The sequence below is a fragment of the Lepidochelys kempii genome, chromosome 10 (genome assembly GCF_965140265.1).
Source record: "Lepidochelys kempii isolate rLepKem1 chromosome 10, rLepKem1.hap2, whole genome shotgun sequence".
NCBI lineage: Eukaryota > Metazoa > Chordata > Testudines > Cheloniidae > Lepidochelys > Lepidochelys kempii.
In genome coordinates, this window is record NC_133265.1 from 1,697,730 (window position 1) to 1,719,778 (window position 22,049).

Here is a 22,049-nt window from a genome sequence, read left to right on the forward strand (position 1 = left end):
GGGCCTGTCCTACTGGCTATTACTGTATCTGTTAGTCTCACAGCCCTAACAAACAACTGTGCAAAGAGACATTTACTGTACCTGAAAGCACAGGTTAATATGTCTGCACCAATCTCCCACTTTACAGTCCTGCAGAGGGAGGCAGAGCAACCTGCTAAACACCGAGCATTTAACGGATTAATTACATGCCCGGGGATGTGTAAGGTGAAGGGAGCCAGATATTTGTCTGGGGAAAAATCAGCAATGAAAAGGATTTCTTCCTGCCCATTCCCGCAGTGCACAGAGTGCACAAGAGGGGTGTGAGAGGAACATTATGGTAATCCAGAAAGATGTTCCCTTGAACAAAAGAATTGCTCTGTTTTTCCTGAGACGTTGCAGAAAGGGAGCAAATAAACTCCCGAGAACAGCTGCACCTGTATGCTGGAGTGGCTGCACTAAGTATCTGACATCCTGGTTAATGGTAAGGTTTTTCCAACAGTTAACTACACACAGTGAAGTGATGTGGTTCTCAAACCTCACACACCAGTATTACTGTAGGCAGGCAGAAATAGCCAGCAATAAGGTCCTGAGACTGGATCAGGACAGTATGTCTAGCCCATTAATGTGACATTACTGGTCACCATATAGATCATTGCTGCAACCACCATTATATATTTGCAGCAAATATTGTACAAAAGGTTGTTGTGTGAGGTGTCTCTAAAGAGGTTATGATTTGCTGGTTATGATGATGCTATCTGTGTGTATGTGTGTGTGTCATTTTGTAAAAAGAAAAGGAGGACTTGTGGCACCTTAGAGACTAACCAATTTATTTGAGCATGAGCTTTCGTGAGCTACAGCTCACTTCATCGGATGCATACTGTGGAAACTGCAGCAGACATTATATACACACACAGACCATGAAACAATACCCCCTCCCACCCCACTGTCCTGCTGGTAATAGCTTATCTAAAGTGATCATCAAGTTGGGCCATTTCCAGCGCAAATCCAGGTTTTCTCACCCTCCACCCCCCCCCCCCCCAAACACACACACACACAAACTAACTCTCCTGCTGGTAATAGCTCATGCTCAAATAAATTGGTTAGTCTCTAAGGTGCCACAAGTCCTCCTTTTCTTTTTGCGAATACAGACTAACAGCGCTGCTACTCTGAAACCTGTCATTTTGTAGTTGACGTTATGAATATTGGCTCTGTACTTGTATCTCAATGTGCTTTGATTCTAAGTAGCCTCAGGGAAGCACTGGGTCAGCTTCTTGAGAAAGGACTATTCTCAATAAGTGCCCAATCAAGAAACACTTAACTATAATGAACTTTGGGAGACGCCAATCCACATGTGATCTTTCCTGGGAACATTCAAACTAACATGTAAACAGTGTTGTGCATGGACATGGGACTTGCCCATGTGACTCCAAACTCACTCTTGCTGCTGTGATCTTCCACAGGTCAGAGAATAAAAGAGGCCCTGGAAACCCCTCTATTTTGTCTTCAACCTTGCTTCTGACCTCTGGAGGAACCTTGCTACAAGCTTAAGCTCTGGGAACAAAGGACTGAAGGACCCATCCCAGCTGGGGATGTTCTCCAGAGACTTGATTTGACCCTGCAGTTTATTCCATCACTGCTACAAGCCTGAACCAAGAACTTTGCCATTCCTGGATGTCATTGATTCCATTAACCAATTTTAACTCTCATCTATATTTCTTTCTTAAGAATAACCCTTTAGATTCTAAAGGATTGGCAACAGCATGATTTGTTATTAAGATCTGACTTGTATATTGACCTGGGTCTGGAGCTTGGTCCTTTGGGATCAAAAGACCCTTTTTTCCTTTTACTGGGGTATTGGTTTTCATAACCATTTGTCCCCATAACAAGTGGCACTGGTGGGGATACTGGGAAACTGGAGTGTCTAAGGGTTGCTTGTAACACTTGTGGTTAGCCAGTGGTGTAAAACCAAAAAAAGTTCTCTCTGTCCTGCTGGTTTGGTCCCTTAGAAGTGGAGAAACTCCAGCCTTGGGCTGTAACTGCCCCGCTCTAAGCGATTTGTCCTGAATTGATACACTCAGAAGTGTCCCACCAAAGTCATCATTATAATTAGACATTAGGTCTTGTTCCTGTTCCCACTGATGGTAGCAGGGGTCTTTCCCTTGACTTCAGTAGGCTAGTGAAGGCTTTAAGGGAGACATTACAAATTATATTTATTACACCAAAACAAGGACACTGCACCAGAGAAATAGGTTGCGTCATGGAATGGGCCACCAAATACCCTAAGAGAACCTGCTTCAATACAGGGGACGGGGACACACACACACAGAGCTACCCCTAGTTGTCACCTATTCTCCCACACTGGAACCCATAGAGGGTATCATTAAACAATTACAGCCCATACTCACTGGGGATCCCATCCTGAAAGATCTTTCCCAAACCCACTCTGACCTTTAAGCCCCCCGACCTCACCAAGCTCATCATCAGAAGCAAGCTCCCCACAGACCAGGACACGTCAACTCAAAGCGGCACCAGATCCTATTAGAACAGACGCCGAAGCTGCAGACTTACTCACTGCTAGGATGATCCATGCCCCACACAGCCCACCTTTCAAGATCCATGCGTCCTACATGTGCCTGTCACAACATGTGCTGTACCTCATCCAGTGCAATAAATGCCCCAACAACTACTACGTGGGTGAAAGGAGACACTCACTCTGCTCTCCAGTAAACTCACAAAGAAAATGATAAGAGACAAAAATCTCTCAGGCCTCAGCCTCAAAGGAAACCTGCATAGAAAGGAGGAGCCTGGGAGCGTCAATTCATAACTATTAGACACTAGAAATCATGGACTCTAAACAACCCCTGGTTTTATACCCCACTAACCCTCCTTTCTCCTCTGGGTAAGGGCTGCCTGCTTCACCTGGAATGGTCTCTTACAATACGTGTAAACGCCTTATGCTAAATAATCTGCTCCATCGTGTATTTCGCTGTGACACTTGGAGGGCCGGCCTACATTGGGAATTTAGACCAGCATAGCTATATCTCGGGGGATGTGCCGCTGTAGCATTTAAAGTGTAGAGACTCTGAGTACCCGTCCCAGCCTTGAGGAGCTCTGTGTAAATGCAGCAGCTGCTCTTTCACCACCAGAAGTTGGTCCAGTAAAAGGTATTTCCTCACCTTGGTCCAGTCCCTAGAACTATCGACACTCCTGGATTTGCGATTTCTCAGGGGTATTTCGTGTATCTGGAGTGTATGACCTCACTAGGGCCCCTACCAAGTTCAATTTCCTGCTCACAGAATTTTAAAAAAAATTGTAAATGTCATGGTTTTAGCTATTTAAATCTGAACTTTCAGAGAGTGTCATAACTGCAGGGATCCTGACCCAAAAAGGAGGAGTTGGGGGGGGGGTCGCAGTACTGCTACCCCGACTTCTGCGCTGCTGCTGGCAGGGCGCTGCCTTCAGAGCTGGGCGGCCGGAGAGCGGAGGCTGCTGGCCGGGCGCCCAGCTCGGAAGGCAGCACAGAAGTAAGGGTGTCAATACTGCAAGGCCCCTACAATAACCTTGCAATCCCCCTGCAGCTCCCTTTTGGGTCAGGACCCTCCCCCCACGAAATCTATAGTGTAGGGTAAAAGCCCACAAGAGACCAGATTTCACAGTCCATGGTGTGTTTTCATGGCTGTGACTTTGGTGGGCCCTAGGCATCGCACAGTACTGAGGGAACTCTTCGTTTAGTCCCGCAGAGCGACACAAGGTGGCATGTGGTACATCTGACAAACCATCTTCCCTAAATGGAGGTGCCACAGAGGTCAGTGTTTAGGCACTGGGTGACACCATTTGTGGTGCTGGGAACAGTCGCTAGTGTACATGTCAAACAGGGCATCAGTAAACCCACTTGCTAGGTACAATCATGAGACTTGGGCAGACGCAGCATGTCAGCACCAGAAGACCTGTCAGCCACACCTCTTCCAAACAGTGAGTGATTCAGAAAGCACATTTAAGTGCAAATCTCTCACCCCCGACTTAGTGCAGGGATTTGACCCCACACTTGAAACCGTCCGTAGTTTTCCAGGCTCATTTCAAAGAAGGTTTTCCAGGAGATGTATGGAAGTGACGGTTGTAAGGAACTAAATGACAGAGAATGCTTAGAAATGACATAAAATAGGATTAAGTCCTGCTCCTGTTCCCACTGATGACAGCAGGGGTCTTTCCATTGACTTCAGTGGGCTGTGGAGGAGGCCTTTAGACTGCAACAGAGCTATATGTCTGGCAAAGGCTTTAAAATAGACACTGCAGTTATATGTAGGACACAAAACAAGGGAATAAAGGTTAAACTAGCATGGACAACCATGGAGGCACCTGCTTGGAAGCCACTGCTGTATTCTGAACAGAAACCAGTGATTGGGAATGCAGGTTAATGGCTCCAGAGCGAAGAGGAAGCAGAGTCAGGCAGGGAAGGTCATTCTGGATATTTTGCTTTAGACCCATAAATACAAGTGCCTTCCCAGCTGTCACAGTCCAGGTTCAGCTGCTTAGTAAAAGCAGGAGCAGAGAATCTCACCCACTGGGGCCCCCCAGAAATAGCGATTATTTAGAAGAACTGGGAAGTGACAACAAGGGAGGGAGGGAAGAATGCTCCCCCGCCAGGTGGAACAGCATGCCTCCATCAGCAGCTGCCACTTAGTGATTTTACAGTGTCTCGGTTCTTGAGACCCCTTAAATGGGACTGAATTTCCTGAGGGTGGGTCCCCAGCAATCTCTGGGAAATCAGGCCCATTTGAGGTGTCTTAGGTTGGGCCCCCAAAAGCTGAGGCACAGAAAAAAGTCACTTTGAAGACTGGGTGGAAAGTGCAACGGACACTAACAATTAGTTGACACACACGCCGCTCTGGATGCCTCACTGGATAATGTCAGATATGGTGACTAAGCTACAGTGTGAAATAATGAGGCATTTTGCCATGAATACACGCTTCCAGGAACCACTTAGTCACCAAGGTGTAGGTGCTGCCTTACTGTGAACAAAGTGAATTTCAGATCATTTGAAAAAAATCACTCCCTTGTCACCCAAGCTTGACACCAGCATTGACAGAAATCACTCAGACTTTCGAAAGCACCAAAGTCCGACTTGCCTCCGATCAGAAATCAATTCAACACAATTAGTCAAACTAACAGCTAAAGCAACATGAGCTGCAAAGGGAGAAATGAGAGGAGACAGCTTGCTAGTTTTCAGACTGTGCATTACAGAGCCCGTGATTAAGGTATTATAGGACTATAAATAGCTAAAGCGTGTAACTGCCAGCAAGATCTCTGTGACCAGCAAGTCCCATGAGGTCCCTTCCAGATTAGCTGGGATCTGCAGCGAAAGATGAAGAGCCAGGCTGGTATGTTACAAGGGAATCCTCAATGGTGTGAGGGGGATATTTACTTGAAACTAAGACAAGGGGCCAAGTTATTTGCCCCCTGCACAAAGGCTTCCATAGCGCTGCAACAGGAGAGCACTTCATAGAAATGAACTCACTGCCCCGGCTAGAGATAGGAGGGGAACCCAGAGCTGACTGGGGCTGGGAGCGCTGCAAGCCTCCAGCACCCTGGGGTCTGGCAGAAGTGCAGCTAAAGTTGGTCCTCCTGGTTCTGGCAACATGCGTTGTCTAGTTTAGCACCAGGGACAGAGCCCTCACTTCGGGGTGGGGGAGGTTCCCAGGTGTTACGCTGCCAGGGCCCAGTGTTGTAGCTCTTGTTCACCTAAAGCTCCTATTGGTAATTTTGCCTGTGGAAGGACTGCAGGCTGCAGCCCTAAATAGCTCCCTGTATGCTCACATTTTGTCTGGAGTGCAGCTTTTTAAGAGCTCCCTGGGCAGGCTCTGCACAGACTACCCTGGAGGCCTACACCTGACAAGAACAATTTCCATCCCACCATCAACCTCAGCCTGGACCAATCCACACAAGCCGTCCATTTCCTGGACACTACTGTGCTAATAAGTGATGGTCACAAACACCACCCTATCCCGGAAACCTACTGACCGCTATTCCTACCTACATGCCTCCAGCTTTCATCCAGACCACATCACACGATCCATCGTCTACAGCCAAGCTCTGCGATACAACCGCATTTGCTCCAACCCCTCAGACAGAGACAAACACAACTACAATACCCACCTGCAGAAGTGAAGAAACAGATTGACAGAGCCAGAAGAGTTCCCAGAAGTCACCTACTACAGGACAGGCCCAAGAAAGAAAATAACAGAACGCCACTAGGCGTCACCTTCAGCCTCCAACTCAAACCTCTCCAGTGCATCAAAGATTTACAGCCTATCCTGAAAAATGATCCCTTGCTCTCACAGATCTTGGGAGACAGACCAGCCCTCGCTTACAGACACCTCCCAACCTGAAGCAAATACTCACCAGCAACCACACACCACACAACACTAACCCAGGAACCTATCCTTGCAACAAAGCCTGATGCCAACTGTGTCCACATATCTATTCAGGGGACACCATCATAGGGCCTAATCACATTAGCCACGCCGTCAGGGGCTTGTTCACCTGCACATCTACCCATATGATAGATGCCATCATGTGCCAGCAATGCCCCTCTGCCATGTACATTGGCCAAACCAGACAGTCTTTACTCAAAAGAATCAATGGACACAAATCTGACATCAGGAGTCATAACATTCTAAAGCCAGTAGGAGAGCGCTTCAGCCTCTCTGGCCACTCAGTAACAGACTTAAAGGTGGCAATTCTGCAACAGAAAAGCTGCAAAAACAGACTCCAACGAGAAACTGCTCAATTGGAATTAATTTGCAAACTGGATACCATTAACTTGGGTTTGACTAGAGACTGGGTCATTATACAAATTGAATATTTCCCCCATGTTAAGTATCCTCACACCTTCTTGTCAACTGTCTGAAATGGGCCAGCTTGATTATCACGACAAAAGTTTTTTTCCCTCCTGCTGATAACTCATCTTAGTCTCAGAGTTGGTATGGCAACTTCCCCCTTTTCATGTTCTCTGTATGTATGTGTATATCTTCTTCCTAGATGTTCCATTCTATGCATCCAATGAAGTGAGCTGTAGCCCACAAAAGCTTATGCTCAAATAAATGCGTTACTCTCTAAGGTGCCACAAGTCCTCCTGTTCTTTTGTGGATACAGACTAACACGGCTGCTCCTCTGAACCATGCACAATACTGGTTAGTGCAGGGAAGAGCTGGGGCTGGAAGTGCACAGGCTTCCCTACTGCTGCCTGGGAGCTGAACAGAGGCTGGGTCCAGGACTCTCCATTACCCACACAGTCTTCTCCTTCTGCTAAATGCAGTGGAGAAATGCTCTTCTCCAGCAGAGTGCCCTGCCAGGCCCTCCATTTGGATAATCCTAGAGTGGGCCCTTGCTCCTGTAGATTTTAGAGCGTTTGTGGTGTGGGTACACCACACACTTGTGAAGTGGTCCCTCCTCCAATGTGCTGCATTGTCCCTTAGAAGCCTCACAGCTGAAGACACGCTATGTGGCCTGGACAGAGAGGGAAGGGTGGGACACTCTCTGGATTTTGGGAAAGGCTAGACAAAGCAGTGAAAGTGACTCATTGTCAGATCCAGCAGAGGTTTGCTCACAATGGTATAGCATCCTCCCAGAGGAAGCCGGCAGGGGTTCTCTGGGCTAACGTATCCCTAGTTTGTTTAATTAATTTACCTATTAGCTCTTAATATTGCACTAACAAAGCCCATGCAGAGCAGAATATTAGGCCTAGTGGATGATGCAGGCAATGGTGTATGCTTCACTGAGGCACAGAAGAAAATCTTAACTCCTAAAAGTCTAGGTGATGTTGGGTAAAGGGGGAAAAAAAGATTTTCGAGTTTAAATCTATTGCTTGGCACAGATGAGATGACAGCACCAGTAACTTGTATTCCTGAGCCTGCCACACGGATTGAGTGACCTGCATAGCCCCACTGCACTTCGGACATAATGGTGTGTGACATCTTTTCCAAAGGCATGGCTCACTGAGGAAGCATTTAACCACAGAAACCAATTTAATACTCGAGAAAAAAAAACTACGACATCTTTGTTTTGAAGCACCAAGGGGCTGCCTCTTGGAGCTTCTCTGCACCCCCAGGCCAGGAGTGATTTCTCACACATTTCAGGCTGGATAGGGCAGCCGGGGCCGCTCTAGAAATGTGCAGGTGTGATCACAGTAGCTTCAGAAAGTCGCCGGACTCTCAGGGACCTGCAGCTCCTGCTCCGCAGCCGCGGTTCCACCACAGCCAGGCTTGCTGCCCCAAGCGGTAGCTACAGCATTGTTGCTGTAACATCGTCCTTGCCTGGGGGCCCTAGATGTGCCCTCCTCCCCGTTCCTGACCCACTTGCAGCCAGCTCTGCACTCTCCTATCCTAGAGCATCCACCTGGGGCAGGGGCCCATGGACCCAAATCCCCACACCCTCAAACTACTGAAAGGTTCCAAGCCAGAACAGAACATCCTGGGCTGAGTCCATCTCTGGAATGGCCCAAACCAGAACTTTGGGAGGCCCCAGTCTTATATAAATCAATACTCCAGCTCTGCATCGTGGGCTCAGCTTTTCTTCATCTCTTTGTTTTACAGATGGGGCAGTGGCCTGCCCAAGGATGCCCACACACTGAGTCAGTGCCAGACAGGAACAGAACCCAGTTGTCCTGACACCTGTCGCCCACTCTAACCACTTGACAATTCTCTAGAGCAGTGCTACTCAAAGTGGTGGTCCGCGAGCCATCGGCTGCCGGTCTGCGCGCACACGGGGGGGTGGGGGGGTGGGGGAAGTACCCATCCCCCACTTCAGATAGCTCGAGAAGCTCTGCTCCGGAGGCTGCACAGCACTGCAGGCGGGCAGCGGGAACAGCCTGCTCTGCCTTTGGAGCAACAAGCCATGTTCTCTTTATGTTCCATGTCTCTAAACCACCAGGGACTTCATCCCCATCCCCACCGCTTGAGTCAAGAGAAGAACAAGAAAGAACAAGAAGCTGAACTGGGCTGGGGGGCACCCTCTGACCGCTCCATCCCAAAACGTGCAGCACGACATCCCCCGGGAGACTCCTCTGGCCAGCAGAATGGGAGCGAGGAGAGTTACATCTTCAGAACAAACTCCTGTTGGCTACAGGACCCTAGGGAAGGGGCAACATTCCTAGCAGCCTCAGGAAACCTCTCCAATTTGATCTGTCCCCAGTGCCACGTGCACTAGACATGCCAGCCCAGTAATACTGTAAATAGCAAGTGGTACCATGCTGCACCTAGATTTCAGACAGAGCTTCGCTGTCTTTTTGGCAGACATTTTTTGGTGCAGTGTCAGTCCAGTACTTTGGTTCAATGAAACCTTTTTCATGGTCACATTATTTCCGTAGCAATTTCTTGGTCCAATTACAGCTGGAATCCCAGCAGGAATGGCCCACCTCTCATTCCCTGAACTCCAGATCACTTGAAAGCGCAGAGTCCCCTGGCTACATGACACCACTCTCCGGAGTCCCACTCGCCCAGGGCAGTCATGCAGATACAGAAAGATGTGATGGATTAATTCAGCATCATTTGGGGGGTAAAAACCAATGTCTGAAAGTGACAATACCAGTGCCTGCTTCACACCCTGGAAACCAGCCTGGGCACATGGCAGCCACAGACCCCCAGGAGGAGAAGAGGGAGAGGGAGACAGAAGCAGGGAGGAGAGAACCCTACCAAGCAACCAGCGTGGTGAATACAGCTAAGAACTACACACCCTGTGGGTGGCAGACACAGCAGTCAGACCCCAGAGAGCCCGGTGGGTCATCCCATGAGATGGGAAGTGAAATGCTCTGGACCAAGCAAACAATGGTACCCACTCCATTTCCACGGACTTGGCACAGCAGCTCTCGGATGAGGTTAAAAAAACAAAAACCACCCAGAGGCTGGCATTCATTACGGGCCAGCTTGAAAAGGGCTGAATGAAAAATGGGGCTTAGTCCTTTCCCAGCCGAGGCTAGCGGCAGGAGGGTGAGCTCCCGGGGCAGTGGGTGAAGCATACCCGGTGCAGCCCTGCAGCCCGGCCTCGCTCCAGCACGCAGCGAGGGGACGGGAGACGCACTGGAGCAGTGACTTAGTCGACTGCCCAGTGGAATCACGCCGGGATTGGAAGCACCCTGTGCAGTGGGGGGAGGCTGTGCAGTTGTGCCTGGCCCCAGACAGGATGGGATTGGGAAGGGACAGCAAAGCCAGGCGAGCGCGCCGGGACTAGGCCAGGCTGCAGTGACGGCACAGGAGGGGAACATTCAGCAGCTGCACTCTCGGGTCTCCCCCAAGAACTTCCCCAGGCTTTGTCACGGCTCAGAAATGGCCCGGTGGGTCGGTTAACATCATCCTCCACATTGCACCAGGGAGAAAACGAGGCCCAGGGTGGGTAGGTGGCCTGGCCATGATCACACAGCACGTCAGCAACTGAAAGGAGAAAGAACCCAGAGTCCTGACTCCCAGGTGCCTGCCAGCAAGTGTCAGTAAACAGCCGCGTTCCCGGCGCTGTGTGAGGCTGGGTGGCAGGATGGGTTCAGATCTTCACTTTAGTTGTGCCCCACGTGGAAAGAGCCACCCCACTACACCAGACACCAGCCAGGGCAACCAAGCCAGCCTGGACGAGACGTCAGCTGGGGCAGGGAAGGGGCTAAAACAGCAGATCCCCCTGCAGGGAGGGGGAAGTAGGATCCCAGTTCAGTCCTGTTCTGTTCTCATCCCCAGGCAGGACAACACCTGCTGCCCCTGGGTGGGTGGCTGGCTGCTGATCTGGCCCGGTCTCTTTACCACTTTCAATATTCCCCCCCCAGCACATAACTTCCAAACGAAACCTAAACTTCCCTCAGCCTCTCCAAAGGGGGAAACGAAGTCACCTCTCAGCAGGGATGGAGCCTGGCAGATTTCGGCTGACAGGGAGAAAGGATTAGGAAGTTCTGAGCGCTGGAGAGCAGGGGCTCCAGCAGAGTCCTGACCGGACCTCAGGCACAGAGCCGGCGGCCAAACCAAGTTGGCCTCGTTGTAATTTCCCTGCTCCCAAGTGTAGGTGGGGGGAAGAAACAGGAGCAGAGCTGGGCCAGCTGGTGTATTCCTCTGCCCCGGGTTATTCTACCTGCTAATTGCTGAGAAAACAGGAAAGGCCTTTGGAGCCCTCAGGCCAAACACCCTCAGAAAGAGCCTTCATTGTCGCAGAGGCTGCTGGGCACAGCTGGGGGGGAGAGAAAAGAGTAACAGCCTGAGCAGGCAGCGATGCAGCTGCAAACACAGCAGGGAAGTAGCTGACTTAGTTTAATAGGATGCTCCCCAGAACCCTGCCCCGCACCGACTCTGGGGGCAGGGGAGAACCCCACCCCTGCTCCTCTGACTCAGGGATGACCCCCTCCCCACCGACTCCAAGTAGGGTCCCTCCCCCTGACAGCCCTAGAGGTTTTCAGAGCCAGAGATCTCAGTATGGCTATCTAGCCCGTCTATATGGCAAGCGGCATGTGCTGGAAGCGGAAGCTGTGCCCAGACTGGGAGCTGCAGCTCCTCACTTACATTTAGGCCTGCCACAGATTTATGGTTCCTGCTCAGTCACCTCTCTGCCCCGGCCCGGTGCAGGCCAACAACGGGAGTTTACAGCCCCCGAGGCTCAGCACTTCCTGTGAAGTGCCTGGTGGGGCTGCGTGTCCCTGCTAATCACAAGGGCCCACCTGGTAAAAATTGGCTGCATCCTTCCACACCAGAGCAAAGGAAAGGCCCTTTCCTCGGCCAGCACATTCGGTTGACTTGCAAACGTCCTCGTCTCCCACACTACTGCGGGAGGCCGGGCCCTTGGAGCAGAGCTATTCTGTGCACATCAGGGTACTTCATATTAGCCTGCAGGACTCACGCCCTGCAGCACATAGTCACACCCACGCGGCAGACAGGCCTGGCGGCCAGGCCACGGTGCTCCGAGAACACGGACACCTGGAGCAGGGGCTGGTTTCTGTAGCTACCATCAATCACCATCATCTGACGGACAGCACCCCTCCTCACGCCTGGCCTGCACCGGACACCACCAGGAGCTAACTGGTTGTGTTGACCGTCATCCTGTCTGGGAGAAGTGTCCAGGGATGTCCACGGGGCTAGCTGAATGCCTCTGCCTCATGGCTCCAGTGCCCTCATCCTGCCCAGGAGGAGCCCGGGCGGGGGAAAGGCCTGTGCTCCTTAGCGATGCCCAGCAGCTGTCAGGCGTGATGGGGCAGGGCCTCTGGGCTGCCAAGAGCCCTGATGAGGCAGCAGTTCTGGGCTCGGTGGGTCTGGGAGGCAGGTGGCTGGAGGGGTGACCCACGGGAGTACTAGGAAGTGACTGCTTTGCGTGGGCCTGGCACAGAGAGTGCATCATGGCCAGCATGTCGGAGGCGGCACAGCCCAGTTCTTCCCCCACCTCTCCCAGGATCCCCGCCAGCACCAGGTCCACTGCACTGGCTGAACAGCGCCCGCGGATCCCGTTACCAGCAATGGCTGGTCTCCCCCGCACCAAGTTGCAGAGCAGAGACCCAACTTCAAAAGGGAGAGAGTTGTCTTCCTGAGGTGCTGTCCCCTTGTGGGTCTTCTCCTCACTACTCTGTTTGTTACTTAACGGCGGAGGCCCTCCTCACTTGTGGCTCCCCAGCAAAGGGAAGGGCCGAGTGCAATCAGCGAATTTATTTTCTTTCAGTGCCTGTGGTTCATGGCAGCTCCTGGCTGCTCCTTGCCTTTCATAACCAACTGGATGCATTTAAGCAACTTCTAACATGCAGGAGTAAATGGGAATAGATCTCGCCTGCTGAAATGAGTCTGGAGACAGATTTCTTCTGGCACTTTGCAGTGGATGTGATGGGGAATGCAGGTTGCATACACAAGCTTGCTTCCCCGGTGTCATTTATTAGGCCCACCATATGCTTAGGCTTCATTTCTTCCCCCCAGCTGAAAATACCTTCTGCTGGAATTATGGAGACGTGAAAGAGACAGGGAGGGTTTTTTGCATAGATCCACCTGCTTGTTCCACAGCTGGGGACCCATGGGTGACATGAGACAGAACGAGAAACACATCTCAGGGCATTTTGTGACTTGCCTGCGGGCTCTCTCATGTGTTTCTTGCTGGTGGCTGGTACCAGCTGAGCGGGGCTGCAGAGAGCCATCCTCTGACTGAGAGACACGATTGGTAGCACCCCCTGGAGCAACCCTACCACCAGTCACTGCCCCAGTGATGTGCCCCACTTCAGGGGAACCCCCACTGGAGAGTCACAGTATGTAAGGGACAGTCAGTCCCCTCGTCCCTGCTGAGACTGCCAACCAAGGTGCCAGTTAATGCCAACCCTGGTACTTCCTTTTACCATCAGGTCACCTGTCCATCTAGAGACCAAACTGACCACCTCTCCCCACCCCCTCATGCGCATCTCCAAGCTGCTATCAACTGGACACAGCTATGGCACTGGCTAGCCTGGATCACATCTGACTGGGCAACTGGAGGGGACGGGGTCCATACCCACTCACCAGTCCCCTGAGCTGGCTACGCCTCTAAAAGCCTGTTAGCATCCTGCCCCTGCACAATCATGCTTTGTAGCGGAATTATACACAGCACAAAGCTGCTTCCATGGCTCTGTACAACGGATGCCGCAGAGCTCTGGAGCTGGTGAAAAATGACCTGCTTACAATGCACTAACTCCACCTCCTCTTCCAGAGCCCAAATGAAATTAAAATATTGACAGAAACAATTTCCAGGGGGAAAGCGAGCAGGGGTGGAGAAGCAGCAGAGGCTCCTGCCTTGTGAGCTCCAGCCACCAGGAGTCCGGGGAGCTCTCTCACTCTAAAGAGCAAAGGAGAGGAGAGCGCCCGACCCTTTGCCAGTCTCCTTTGATGTGCAGCACAAGTCATTACGGATCTGGGGCAAGGGGCAGCAAGCAGCAGGAGCGGGTTTGCACTCGCTTTGAGCTGTCATATGCTGTTTGCAGCACAGGGACCGTGTTATAATCTACAAGTGCAGATGCAGTCCAGTTTTGGGCCCCACACTACAGGAAGGATGTGGATAGATTGGAGAGAGTCCGGCGAAGGGCAACAAAAATGATTAGGGGTCTGGAACACATGACTTATGAGGAGAGGCTGAGGGAGCTGGGATTGTTTAGCCTGCAGAAGAGAAGAATGAGGGGGGATTTGATAGCTGCTTTCAACTACCTGAAAGGGGGTTCCAAAGAGGATGGCTCTAGACTGTTCTCAATGGTAGCAGATGACAGAACGAGGAGTAATGGTCTCAAGTTGCAGTGGGGGAGGTTTAGATTGGATATTAGGAAAACCTTTTTCACTAAGAGGGTGGTGAAACACTGGAATGCGTTACCTAGGGAGGTGGTAGAATCTCCTTCCTTAGAGGTTTTTAAGGTCAGGCTTGACAAAGCCCTGGCTGGGATGATTTAACTGGGAATTGGTCCTGCTTCAAGCAGGGGGTTGGACTAGATGACCTTCTGGGGTCCCTTCCAACCCTGATATTCTATGATTCTATGATGCTGCCTGGAGTCTGATCCATTGTGGCGCTGTGGAGGGGAAATGCCAAAGCTCCAGAACAAATGGCTAGGCTAAAGCCAGTAGCCCAGGGACTCTGCACAAGCTGCTTAGAGCTAAAGCCTTTGCCAGCCTGGGCTCGACATTAGCCCTGGCTAGTGACTGCCAGGGAAAGGGCTGTAAACAGTCACACGTCCCCCTTACTTCAAAAGCTGCATGCAGTGCACGGTCACGTGTTTCAGAGCAAATTACCTGCAATAACAGCGATGTGATGGCACGTAGGGAAATGACCCTCTGTATGCATGGAGCACCTGACATTAGCCACACAGAGAATAAACGTGAGCTAAGTTCAATATGAAATTAAAACAAAAGGTGGGAGGGGAGAAAAGAGAGAAATCCTTCTTCACTTAGACCCAGCGCTCCCCTGAGTGCCATGCAGACCCAGGGCTCTACCCACACAGAGGGACCCTGTGTCCATCTCACCAGCCCCCTGCACAGCCCAGAGACTCATCCACTGAATGCTGCCCCATGCCTGCTAACAGGCTGGAACAAACATCACTTGCACACGGACAGGAACAAAGGGAGCCCCCACAGGCTGGTGGCTCTTGCCTTGCCCCTCTCCCCTCTGCTCTCACACTGGCTTGTTTGTCCATGCCTGGCCTCCTGGGGTAGTGACCTCTCATGTAAGAGACCTGGTGCACCTTTGGGACCAATGCCAGCAAGCAGCACGACTGAGCTGCTTTAGAGATGCTTGCACGCCCTGGGGAGGCTGGTCCGAGCCCAGTGGCTAGTACAAAGGGAGAACAGGAGCAGCTGTGGCAAATAGCAGCGAAGAGGGTGAGATGCAGATGGGTGGTTTCCATTTCACCCTGTAGCAATGGGAGGCTCACCAGTGCAACACCTCCTCCTGTTCATCTCGGGAATTAGTGCTCCAGCTCCAGAGCGCCTGCTGCAGGACAGCGTCTCGTCCGCCACTGCCTTCCCCCCACCCCCCTGTCCCTCCCAGTCCCCGGTGCCCTTTTACTGCAGGGTGCTGCCCCCTGGCAGTGCCCCCACACTTTGGATCTCCCCTCCCAGGGGAACCCCCAACCCTCTAAGCCCACCTTGGCTCAGTGGCTACTGCCAGCCATCATCTAGACCCCTTCCCCTGGGGCAGACCGCAGCTCATGGCCACTCATCATTGGCAAGGGGGTTGGACCAGCTGCCTCTGCAGCCCCAGGACCTCAGTAGGCCTTCACCAGGCTGGCGCTCCCTTTGCCCTTCCCCAGCACTGCTCTGCTTCAGGTACCTTACTCCCAGGCAGCCAGGTCCTTCCCTCTCCAGGGCTAGAGTGAGGCTCCTGCCCACAGCCCTCTTCTCAGGGCCAGCTGATTGACCTGGCCACACCTGTGGTCAGCTACTCACTCAGGTGCTCTCACTGCTTTTCCCCAGCCACAGCCAACTGCAGGGCTGCTTTTACTATTGGCTCCCCAGGGCAGCCCTCTCCCCAGGCTGACCACCCCACTACACACTCACTAACAGTAACAAATCCCAAGGCCCCGCAGCAGTTGTGAATCCCAGGGCTGCCCCCGCCCTCAGACCGGCTCACCCAGGCCTGCCAAGGATGCAGGATCCACACTGTGGGCGCGGGGCCGGTGTCACGGAGTGTGGGGGAGTCCAGGCCCTGCACCCCTCTTCCTGGGATCCACTGAGACTCTCAGCCAGCCAGTAAAACAGAAGGTTTATTGGACAACAGGAACAGTCCCAAACAGAGCTTGTGGGTACAACCAGGACCCCTCAGTCAAGTCCTTCTGGGGGAGCAGGGAGCTTAGACCCCAGCCCTGGGGTTCCCTGTGTTTCTCCACCCAGCCCCAAACTGAAACTAAACCCACCCAGCAGGTTCCCTGCTGCAGCCTCTGTTCACATTCCTGGGCAGAGGTGTCACCTCCCCCTCCCCCTCCTGGCTCAGGTGACAGGCTCTCAGGTCTCCCATCCCCAGGGCACATTCCCAGGTCAACACTCCCCCCTCCCTGCTGAGTCACATCGTCACATCTCTCCCCCCTTCGAGACTGAACTGAGCGGGGTCACGCTGACCAGTGACCTGGGGAAGTTCGGGGCCCCCTCTCCGGGACAGCGCATCCGCTATCAGGTTGGCACTTCCCTTCACGTGGACCACGTCCATGTCGTAATCCTGCAGGAGCAGGCTCCATCTCAGGAGCTTGGCGTTGGCTCCTTTCATCTGGTGCAGCCAGGTCAGGGGAGAGTGGTCGGTGTAGACAGTGAAGTGTCGCCCGAAGAGATAGGGCTCTAGTTTCTTGAGGGCCCACACCATGGCCAGGCACTCCTTCTCGATGGCCGCGTAGTGTTGCTCCCGGGGTAGCAACTTCTTGCTCAGGTACACGATGGGGTGTCTCTCCCCCTTTTCATCCTCCTGCATTAACACCGCCCCCAGTCCCGTGTCTGAGGCGTCGGTGAACACCACAAAGGGCTTGTCAAAGTCTGGGTTTGCCAGAACTGGGCCACTGACCAGAGCCTCCTTCAGCGCCCGGAAAGCCTCCTGGCACTGCTCGGTCCAGACCACCTTGTCTGGCTTCCCCTTCTTGCATAGCTCCGTGATGGGGGTGGCGATGGCGCTAAAGTGGGGCACAAATCTTCGGTAGTATCCTGCCATCCCAATAAAGGCTTGGACCTGCTTTTTGGTGTGGGGAGCGGGCCAGTCTCTGATCACCTCCACCTTGTCTGGTTCCGGCTTTAGGCGGCCGCTCCCCACCCGATGGCCCAGGTAAGATACTTCCGCCATCCCCACCTTGCACTTCTCCGCTTTTACAGTCAGCCCAGCCCCCTGGAGTCGGTCCAGCACTTGTCTAACCTGGGACACGTGGTCCTCCCAGGTCTGGCTAAAGACACAGATGTCATCAATATACGCCACGGCAAAACTCTCCATCCCCCTCAGGAGCTGGTCCACTAGGCGCTGGAAGGTGGCCGGCGCTCCCTTGAGGCCGAAAGGCAGGGTCAGGAACTCATAGAGCCCCAGAGGGGTGATAAAGGCCGATTTCAGTCGGGCATCTGCATCCAGCGGCACTTGCCAGTAGCCCTTTGTAAGGTCCATGGTGGTGAGGTACCGAGCTCCTCCCAGCTTGTCTAGGAGCTCATCAGGCCTGGGCATGGGGTAGGCATCAGATACAGTGATGGCATTGAGCTTCCGATAGTCCACACAGAACCGGACCGACCCGTCCTTTTTGGGGACCAGCACCACCGGCGAGGCCCAAGGGCTGGCAGATGGCTGGATCACCCCCAAAGCCAGCATGTCCCGGACCTCTCTTTCCAGGTCCTGAGCAGTTTTCCCTGTGACTCGGAAGGGGGAGCATCTTATCGGCGGGTGTGACCCTGTCTGCACCCGGTGGACAGTCAGATTAGTGCGTCCAGGCTGGTTGGAAAACAGCTGTCGGTACGGATGCAGCACCTCCCTGACCTCAGCTTGCTGGGCAGGGGTTAGCTGATCCGAGAGGGGAATTGTTTCCAGGGGGAAACCAGCTCTGGTCCCAGGGAATAGATCTACTAAAGGGTCATCTCCCTGCTCTTCCCACTGTCCACACACGGCCAACACCACATTCCCCCTGGCATAATATGGCTTCATCATATTCACATGGTACACCCGGCGGTGGTGCGCCCGGTTTGACAGCTCCACCACATAGTTTACCTCATTGAGCTGCTTGACGACCTTGAAAGGGCCCTCCCAGGCGGCCTGTAGTTTGTTCTTTCTCACTGGGATGAGAACCATCACCTGATCCCCGGTGGCGTAGGCACGGGCCCGTGCCGTGCGGTCATACCAGACCTTCTGCTTCCTCTGGGCTCTGGCCAGATTCTCCCTGGCCAGGCCCATGAGTTCAGCCAGTCTCTCTCGGAAGATCAGGACATACTCCACCACTGACTCTCCATCGGGAGTGGCCTTCCCCTCCCACTCGTCTCTCATCAGGTCCAGGGGGCCCCTCACCCTCCTGCCATATAACAGTTCGAAAGGCGAAAATCCGGTAGACTCCTGGGGCACCTCCCTGTATGCGAACAGCAGGTGAGGTAAGTACTTGTCCCAATCCTGCGGGTGCTGATTCATAAAGGTTCTCAGCATCATCTTTAGCGTCCCGTTGAACCTCTCCACCAGCCCATTGGACTGGGGGTGATAAGCTGAGGCCCAGTCGTGCCGGACCCCACATTTCTCCCACAAGCACCGGAGCAGGGCCGACATGAAGTTGGAGCCTTGGTCTGTCAAGACTTCCTTGGGGAACCCCACTCGGCTGAAAATGGTCAGGAGCGCATCGGCCACGGTGTCTGCTTCAATGGAAGCTAAGGGCACTGCCTCGGGGTAGCGGGTGGCAAAATCTACCACCACCAGAATGTATTTCTTCCCCGACCGGGTCGTCTTGCTGAGAGGCCCCACGATGTCCATGGCCACCTTCTGGAAAGGCTCCTCTATGATGGGCAAAGGTCTCAAAGCCGCTTTCCCCTTGTCCCGGGCCTTCCCCACCCTCTGACAGGGGTCACAGGATCGGCAATACTGCCGGACCGTGGTAAAGACCCCGGGCCAGTAAAAGTTCTGTAGCAACCTCTGCCGGGTGCGCCGGATTCCCTGGTGCCCTGCGAGGGGGATGTCATGGGCCAGGTACAGGAGCCTGCGGCGATACTTCTGGGGGACCACCAGCTGCCTCCTGATCCCACAGGACTCTACTTCCCTTGTGGGAGCCCATTCTCGGTACAGGAACCCCTTCTCCCACAGGAACCTCTCCTGGCAGCCTCTCCTCATGGTCCGTACCACCCTGAGGTCGGCCAGGTCCCTGAGCTTCCGCAAGGAGGGGTCTTTCCTCAACTCGGCCTGGAACTCAGCAGCTGGGGCAGGGACGGGGCCCGGTTCCCTCTCGCTGGCCAGGTCTGAGGCCTCCGCCTCTCTAAGCCGTGCCCCTCGGCCCTCCCTCCCCACCAGGGTAGGGTCCTGCGCCTCCGGTGTGATACCCTCCCCGAGGTCAGGGCGCAGTGCCCCTCGCCGGCTCTGGCTACGCGTCACAACCAGGGCGGCCTGGGGCTTGCTTGGCCAGTCCTCTAGGTCTCCCCCCATCAAAACTTCAGTGGGCAAATGGTGGTGTACCCCCACATCCTTGGGGCCCTCCTTGGCCCCCCATTTCAGGTGTACCCTTGCCACGGGCACCTTAAATGGGGTCCCGCCCACCCCTGTCAGGGTCAGATAGGTGTTGGGCACCACCCGATCTGGGGCCACCACCTCGGGCCGGGCCAGCGTCACCTCCGCGCCCGTATCCCAGTATCCATTGACCTTCCTCCCATCCACCTCCAGGGGAACAAGGCACTCTCTCCGGAGGGACAGCCCCGCGCCCACCCTGTAAACCGAGCACCCTGAGTCCAGAGCCTCCAGCCCTCTGGTGGAGCTGGCCTGGGGTACTCTTCCCTCCTGAGCAGGTGGTAAACTGGCAGCCCCCCTTTCCTGGGTCGTCTGCCCCTCGTCCAGCTGGGTCCCTACCCAGTTAACCCTGGGTAGGTTGGGTCTGCTCAGTCTGTCCCTGAGCCCGGGGCACTGGGACCGTACGTGGCCTCTCTGGCCACAGTGATAGCAGCTCAGGTCACGTTGGTCCCCTCGAGCAGGTCGGAGGGGCCCGACGCCAGGCGTTCCCCTTGGGAGGGGGTTCTCCCTATTTCCCCGCTGGGAGGCCCCCTGGTGACTCTCTCTCTGCATCGGGGGGGGGCCTGTTCTTTTGGGGCTCCTCCCGGCTACCCCCTGACCGACTGTTCACAAACTCGTCGGCCAGCTGCCCTGCGTGCTGGGGGTTCTCGAGCTTTTTGTCCACCAACCACAGCCTCAGGTCGGAAGGGCACTGTTCATACAGCTGCTCCAGTACGATTAGGTCCAGCAGGTCCTCTTTAGCTCGGGCCCCAGCTGTCCACTTGCGGGCATACCCCTGCATCCGGTTGGCCAGTTGTAGGTAGGTGACCTCAGGCGTTTTACGCTGACTCCGGAACCTTCTCCGGTACATCTCGGGGGTCAGCCCAAACTCACGGAGCAGGGCCTGCTTGAACAGTTCATAGTCCCCTGCCTCCGGCCCTGTCATTCGGCTGTACACCTCCACGGCTTTGGGGTCCAGTAAGGGGGTGAGAAACTGGAGCCTGTCTGCAGGGTCAACCCTGTGCAGCTCACAGGCATTCTCAAAGGCCGTCAGGAAGCTATCCATGTCCTCCCCCTCCTTCCGCTGGGCCAGGAAGCACTTATCAAAGTTCCTTGCCGTCTTGGGTCCCCCCTCACTCACCGCAGCCGCAGCCGGGGCCCCACTGCTCCTCAGCCTGGCCAGCTCCAGTTCATGCTGTCTTTGTTTCTCCTTCTCCTGACGCTCCCTCTCCTTCTCCTGACGCTCCCTCTCCTTCTCCTGACGCTCCCTCTCCTTCTCCTCCTGCTCATGTTGACGTTGTTTCTCCTTCTCCTGACGCTCATGTTGACGTTGTTTTTCATGATCCTCCAGCTCCCTCATTTTCATCTCCCTCTCCCATTCCAGCCGCCTCCGCTCCAGGGATGGGGAGCTCCGCCGGGAGGATCCCCTGCTGGGTGCCGGGGTCAGGGTGCCCTCGGTATTCGCTGGGCTTCCCCCAACCCCTCCCCCGGACATAGGTAGGAAGGGTCTCGGGATGTCCTCAGCAGCAGTCTGACCCCTCCCAGCCCGGTCAGGCCCCAGGGCCCACGCTGCGTCCCCCGGGCAGCTTCCCTCAGGGACAGGGATCGGGTCATCCAAGCGATCCCTCTCCTCCAGCTGGGCAATCAGCTGTTCCTTGGTGGACCTCCCGATGCGCAGCCCCCTCTGCCTGCACAGCTCCACCAGGTCGCTCTTCAGGCGTTTAGCGTACATCTCCCTGCTGGCCACTCGCAGGCCGGGCAGCTTCCCACGGTTTCCAGGAAAAGCCCCTCGTGTGCCCGTCCTTCTTGAGGTCACCGACTCTTTGCCAGGGTCGAGCTGCAGACTCCTCCGCCCCTGGGACCGCTCGCTGCAATCCCCTGGGGGACCCTGTTACTGCAAAAGTCTTTCTCTCTGGTCACACATTCCCAGGGGTTAACCGCCCCCCGAAACCGTCTCTCTCTGAATCTTCAGCACGCCTGGTCCCCGTCAATTCCCCTTCGTTTTACTGCTCCCCAGTCACTTACTGCAGGAAGCGCCGTTCACGGGGTGCAGTACATCCCACCGCTGCCACCAGTTGTCACGGAGTGTGGGGGAGTCCAGGCCCTGCACCCCTCTTCCTGGGATCCACTGAGACTCTCAGCCAGCCAGTAAAACAGAAGGTTTATTGGACAACAGGAACAGTCCCAAACAGAGCTTGTGGGTACAACCAGGACCCCTCAGTCAAGTCCTTCTGGGGGAGCAGGGAGCTTAGACCCCAGCCCTGGGGTTCCCTGTGTTTCTCCACCCAGCCCCAAACTGAAACTAAACCCACCCAGCAGGTTCCCTGCTGCAGCCTCTGTTCACATTCCTGGGCAGAGGTGTCACCTCCCCCTCCCCCTCCTGGCTCAGGTGACAGGCTCTCAGGTCTCCCATCCCCAGGGCACATTCCCAGGTCAAC

General features: G+C 54.3%; 1 protein-coding gene across 1 annotated transcript in view; it reads left to right on the top strand.

The window, feature by feature from the left end:
• The window catches only part of HS3ST2 (heparan sulfate-glucosamine 3-sulfotransferase 2), an 86,152-nt gene extending 79,060 nt beyond the window's left edge, over positions 1-7,092 (top strand). Inside the window, exon 3 of the mRNA XM_073361597.1 lies at positions 1,440-7,092. The gene's annotated coding sequence lies outside the window, so the exon portion shown is untranslated. The remainder of the gene's footprint in view (positions 1-1,439) is intronic.
• Positions 7,093-22,049: the final 14,957 nt, after the last annotated feature.